We start from the raw sequence: 6,293 nt of genomic DNA, 5'->3' as shown, positions 1-6,293 counted from the left end.
GTCTTGAGGTCATCATGTGGAAAGCTTCACGTGGGGACCGTGGGACCCTGGGTACTTCCTCCTTCTCTCTTTCATTCCTGGCCCTGAGGTGCGCAGTTTTACCCTGCCACATGCTGCCACCATGATGTCCTGCCTTGCCAGCAGAAAACAAACCTCTTCTCTTTCTCTTTTGATTATCTCAGGTATTTTTGTTACAGTGATGGAAAGCTGACTGCCACAGTCCCACAAGTTCTCCCACTGCTCTCCCAACCTCAGATAAACCTCGCTTGGCTGTTATTGGTGCCCCTCATTTCGGACTTCATGTGCACCTCCATTTGCATATTCTGTCTCCTAAATTAGATGGTAAGGTTATGCAGAGCAAATGCTATGTCTTCATCTTCTCAATAATGTTGGCCTCTGATGTATCACTGTCTCCTGCCCCTCGCCCCAATCCCAACCCCCTTTGACCTGCTCTGGCTCTCTTTTCCCTAGACACTATTATCTCCCTCTCTACCAAATCATTTACTTACTTCTCAAGGTTATTGTGTGTGGTGGATTGACAACTGGTGGTCAACTTGTAACACCCAGCTGAATTGAACCAGTGTGGTGCTGGGCGTGGGGCCCACCTGAGGATTGTTACCAGCAGCATGAGAGGCAGAACTGGAGAGGAAGTTTAGAGGCTGTTGGGAGCTGAAAGAAGCTGTTGGGTGCTGTTAGAAGCTGTAAGAAGTGGTTGGTTCTGTTGGAGGAGCTTGTCACACTGGCTTTCCTGATGAGCTCGGCTGTTCTCATCATCTCAGGAGCTCAGGATTTTAGAGGATCTCTGGTTCTCACTTTGAGCACTGCTTCTTGAAGTGAAGATGGTGCACTGGGTAGCGAGGATATGAGAACTCTCTGTACCTTACTCAGTTTTCTGTAAGCCTGAAATTGCTCTGAAGAATAACATCTAGAGGGCCAGGGATATAGCTCAGCCTGGCAAATGCAAGGTCCTGAGTTCAATTCCCAGTACCAAATAATAATAATAATAACATCTATTTTGTACAGGCACTGGAAGGGCACTTGGACTTTTAGGAGAATGCGTTTCTTCAGATGACAGAGGAGGGAAACAGCCAGTGACCACTAATAGCAGACGCTATATATTAAAGGAACATTCAGTCTGGCATAAGGCTGGGTTTATTGGCATAGAACTGAGGGTGTTATTGAGGGTGGTTATAACAGTGGTCTGAAGACTCACTCCTGGTGTATCCTACCCAGGTAGTCCCGTCCCACACTGACTCTGGGATACTTGGTGTGATTTGCTTTGATGCTCAGACTACTGGGCCTTTACACCTGCTCGTCTCTCTGCATCAGATCGTCTTCCACGTCTGCTTGCAGGGCCCTTTTGAAGGCCTACCCTGATCACTGAATTTTAGATCTGAAGATTTAGATTTTTAACCCCTGCTAATTCCTATAGCTGTTCACTGCTTTATTTTTTTTCCCTGATGCACAGATCACCTTTCAATAGAACATATGAAATTCATATATTTATTCATGCTTTTATTTTGTGTTGCTTCCATCTTCTTCCACCGGCTTCATGTGAGCAGGAACCTCATTTTGTTGACTGCTCTATGGCTAATACTTAAAATAGTGCCTGGTACTGTAGGTCTCAATGAATCTTTGTTGCCTTAATAATAAGAAATTCACTTTACTGCAATTTTAGAAATATCTCTGCCAGCCCCTAACTAACTTAAACTATTAGGGTCATAAATAATGTGGCTGTCAATAAAATTATAAATTTAAATACGAGAAGGTGCAGAAATTCACTGATAGAGGTTAGAACAAAGGCATATTCACTTATGACCTAGATCTGCCCGGTCATAAAAGTCCATTATTTCCAAATATTTTGCCTTAATGTTTTGGCAAATATACTCACATTTTTTGTAATACAGTCTTAATTTCGGAGGAATATGGTCCCACACAGTAAAAGCAATTTTGTTTTTAATAAAACTGTGAACACCAAAAAGAGCCCCTACCGGTAATACCTTAGGTTTTAGAGTACTGTTCAAGCTGTTCTACCCAGTCAGAAGATCGAGCACACAGTCCCTGGGTCCCACTTCCTGTCATTCTCCACCACACTTCCTGTGTTCTGGTCAGATGGGTCTTCTGGAAATTTCCTGAACACTTAAGTCTCCTGGACTTCACCCACACACTTTCCTCTCTCTGGAAGGATTTTTTTTCTCCTTTCTCTTCCAGGTTTCTTACTCATCCTTCAGAAACAACTCAAGTAATAGGTTTTCTATTGCCCACTCAGACATTCTCTGCCACGTTGTCTTCGATAATAATCACTTGTACGGAGTCTGTTGGTTGCTTTCTCATTGCCCTAGGACTATCAGTTCCTTGAGACTAAAGTCTCTGTCTATAGGAATTTACTTGGTATCTCCATACTTAGAAAAATGCAAATACTTATTGGATAAATGAGTAAAGGATTAAATATGGCCACAAAACAATAATTCTCCATGTATGTGAGGATGCATTACTGGATCCCAAGAACACTAGATAGATAGATAGACAGCTATTTCTTTTAAGAGCCACACCCATGCTGGTGGGAAATGGGAAAGAAGAGTTCTCTTTAAAGGACTACACTGATGGAACCTTTCTCTTCTATGATTAGAGGAGTCCAAACTGACACTGGCATATTTATTTGGTAAGTGCAAATATAAATACATGTAAACTCACGTCAGCCAAAATTAACTAGAGTTTAAAAATGAAAAAAGGTCAAACTATAAAAATCTAATTAAGTGCTGCATGCATGTAAATGAAATGCACATTTTTATTAGTCACGTTTTCTTATTTTATTTTCTGCCATCAGCTTCGGGCAGCTTGTGTTTCCAGCTAATAACTTCACATTTCGAGTCTTTTCAATCATTGTAAGATTTGCTGTCTTTGTCCTGCTGGGTTGGTGTTTAAGGTTCTGTGCAGAAGCAGTGTGCTTGCCGCATGTGCTGTGCGCGACAGACCCACGAGCCACTTTCCTCGGGAACCCTCACCTTCGGGGTTCACAACCGCCCCTCCACCCCTCTGGTGCGGGTTGGAGAGGAAAGAAAGGGAGGAGGGAGCCAAGACACCTGGGTTTGAGTTTTCTTTGCTCGCTGACTTCACAGTGTTCGGTGCCACCGAATCTCCTCGACCCTCAGTTTTTATCCACAGCAGTCTGGACTAGCGCTGTGATTTCCACAGGTGATGTACAAAGCCATCCAGGGCGTTTCTAAGGAACAGACTCTAGATTCCACCCCAACTGCACTGAACCAGAATGTGCAGGGCAGCCGTGCCAGAGACAAGCAGTCAAGAGGCCCTTCCCGTCTTCAGCCCGTCCAGCCCCCTCTGGGCGCACTGTCTAGACGTCCGTCGTCCTTCTCAAGGAAGGCTGTCTTCCTCCTGTCCATCAGGAGCGAGCCTGGGAAGCTCCCCTCGCCCACCCCATGTCTCCCTGCTGTGCCTGCGGGTTAGTCTTTCAAGCCTGCTCCTGGGATGTGTGCCCATGTGTCCTTTCTTCGCCCCTGTCCTCCAGCTTCCTCTTCCATCCTTTGCCTGCATTTCCACGTGTCCCTCCATCTCTTTCCCACCCCGCAGGGTCAGCGCTGTCAAAGCTAGAGAGATCCAGTTCAGGTTCTGTCCCGCAAGGACACCGCAGGACTCTTGAAGTATTCAGTGCGGTTTCCATTATACACTCTCCGGCTTGGGTCTAGATGTCCCGTCAAAGCCTCATGTGGTTGTAGGCAGGGCTTTTCAGAGGTGGCTGGATCTTGGGTGTGTGATGTTGGGACTGAGTCATGGTGATTGATTCACACCTGACCAGACCTCCTGGATCAAATGTAAAGGACGTCACAGTTTCAGGTGCTACTACCATCTCTACTGGCAGCAGTTTGCCCTAGTGGCTCAGCACACTCAGCTCAGCTCTATGACTTTGGCCAAGTTATTTATGTTCTCTGAATGCCCTCAGTTTCCTTGTCTGTAAAATGGGAATATGACAGTACTTATTTCATCAAGGCAGTATAAAGTTTAAGTGAGGTAATATATTAACAGTACAAGGATCAATCCTGAACATGGTGAGTGTTGTAAGTGCTATTATTTCCAAGAACGAAGAATGGGGAATGGAGCACAGCAGGAAGGGGACCGCAGGCTTGTGGAGGCAAATAAAGCTCTGTCATTAAGTGGCTGTGCTGCAGGAAAAACCACCCAGTAACTCTTACTACAGCGACTGCTTCATGTGTGAGAAAGCTCTAGGGCCCGTGCCTCTGAGCAAGCCAGGTATGGATTTTTTAAAATAACTTTTTCACCGAAAGCCACTCCTTCCTGACCAACTCGCGTTTCCAGCTGATAGTCAAACTCACTGTCTTCCCCTGGACAGATGTGCACTTCCTGCAGGGATATTTTCTGAAAAGTTTTACCTTAAATTCACTATTAGCCTCTTCTTCTAAATCAAAAACAGAACTTGCACTGCAGCTGGAGAGGAAGAATAACTTCCGAAGTTCTGTACCACAGTAGGGTAGCTGTGGTTGACCGCAATTAACTGACTAGTTCAAAGTATTGTGTCAATTAAACGTTTTAGAATTTTTTTAAAAACAACAAAACTTGTGTCACGATCACCCCGTGGTGTATTTAGCACTACAGATGTGTCAGTATTTGGCATTTCCTCATTTCACAGGGACAGACTGAAACTCCAAGCCCAACTCATGCACCCGGGTCCCACAGCTTACCAGGGTCACTTGCCCCTTGGGCTCCAGCCTCATCACCACCCTGCACCCCACACAACTTCCACAGGAAGCCGAGGCCTGTGCTTCCTCATGCTGTAAAAGGGCTCCACTGCGTCTTCATTTCTTATTGATGGATTTCAAATCATTAGCGGTAAATTTATGATGGACCTGGCAAATGGAAGGTTGGGAGCCAGGATCATAAATTCCTTTGAAATTCTGGAGCATAGGTTTGGGAAAAAAAATTATTTGAGAAGGTAAATGAAGGAAAGGCTGTGGAAAAAACCCAGGAAACTAAACTAATTAATTTAAAATCAGTAGCTGAGGAAGTAGTAATATATTCCATCCTCATTTTGACAAGAACCTTGTGAAGTGGATGAGGCAGCATTTTTCCTTTTAGACAATAAATCATACTAAATTAATCCAGGTTCTCTTAAGATCACAACTTTACTGCAGTGAATAATGTGTTAGACTTTGTATGTGTGCATGGTGGACCTAACGAGGAATCCGCACAATTCTAAGCTTCTCAGACAGGTGCCCCAGGTCAGTCTACGTAAAGATAAACATAGTCCAAGGTCCTGATAAATCCGGTGGATATTTGTCCCGCTGTTGGGGCAGTGACTGAAAAGAGGAGGGGCCATCTCGGGGTTTGGCCCCTGAGCACCGTGCCTGTGGCCCGAGAGGCGCCTGGTGAGGACTACTGGACAGGGGCCAGAGCAGAGGGGGTGAAGGTTCCAGCTGGCATCGTGCCACCTACCAGAGGCTTCTTCTCCTTCAGCATCCCGGGTTCTCGCTCCTGTGGATCTCCGGTGAGCTGGTATGAATCACCCACTTTGAGATGATTTTACTGAGGTGATCAGCAGTGAGCCTCCCTAGACACTGAGGCACAAATCGTGTAACTCGAGGCTTTGCGTGAAGATTAACCCCATAAAGTCTGATCTCCTGCTTTCCAAGTCTCATAAGTTAAACAAACACCCAAGAGATACCTGAATGGTCTCCAACTTCCAGCAACTATATAATTATAGATCCTAACTTTCCCCAGGATCCTTCTCTTGTAATTGGAAAGTAATATCTTCCCTTGAAACTACCTTTCCCCAAATCATGTGCCTTTGGTGGAGTCAGAAATAAAATCTCGTCATGACTGGTAACCTGTTTCCCCTATCCCTCTCTCCCTTGTCTTCACTCTCTGGAGCTGTTTTTCAAAAATTATTGTTGCTGTTTGTTTCTTTCTGTTTTTGTTTTCTGGTACTGGGGATCAAACTCACAGGTACTTTACCCAAGCCCTTCTTTTACAATTTTATTTTGAGACAGTTAAGTCATCCGGGCTGGTCTGGAACTTTTGGTCCTCCTTCCTTAACCTCCTGTGTAGCTGGGATTACAGGTGTGCACCACCACGCCTGGCTCCCTGCATTGGAGAAGCGCTTCCTATGCAACAATGCACTCTCCCCAGTTCAGCCCAGAAAGTTCCTCAGTGCCAAATCAGCTGAGAAAGTTCCTCAGTACCCAGCATGTGTGGCCTCTCCTTCCCCCGAAAAATATACCAGGGCACCAGCCTCTTGATTCCCTTTCCCTGATTCAAAGAAC

This window comes from Chinchilla lanigera, unplaced genomic scaffold (assembly GCF_000276665.1).
Source record: "Chinchilla lanigera isolate Chin_1 unplaced genomic scaffold, ChiLan1.0 scaffold00028, whole genome shotgun sequence".
NCBI lineage: Eukaryota > Metazoa > Chordata > Mammalia > Rodentia > Chinchillidae > Chinchilla > Chinchilla lanigera.
Note: the sequence above shows the minus strand (reverse complement) of the source record.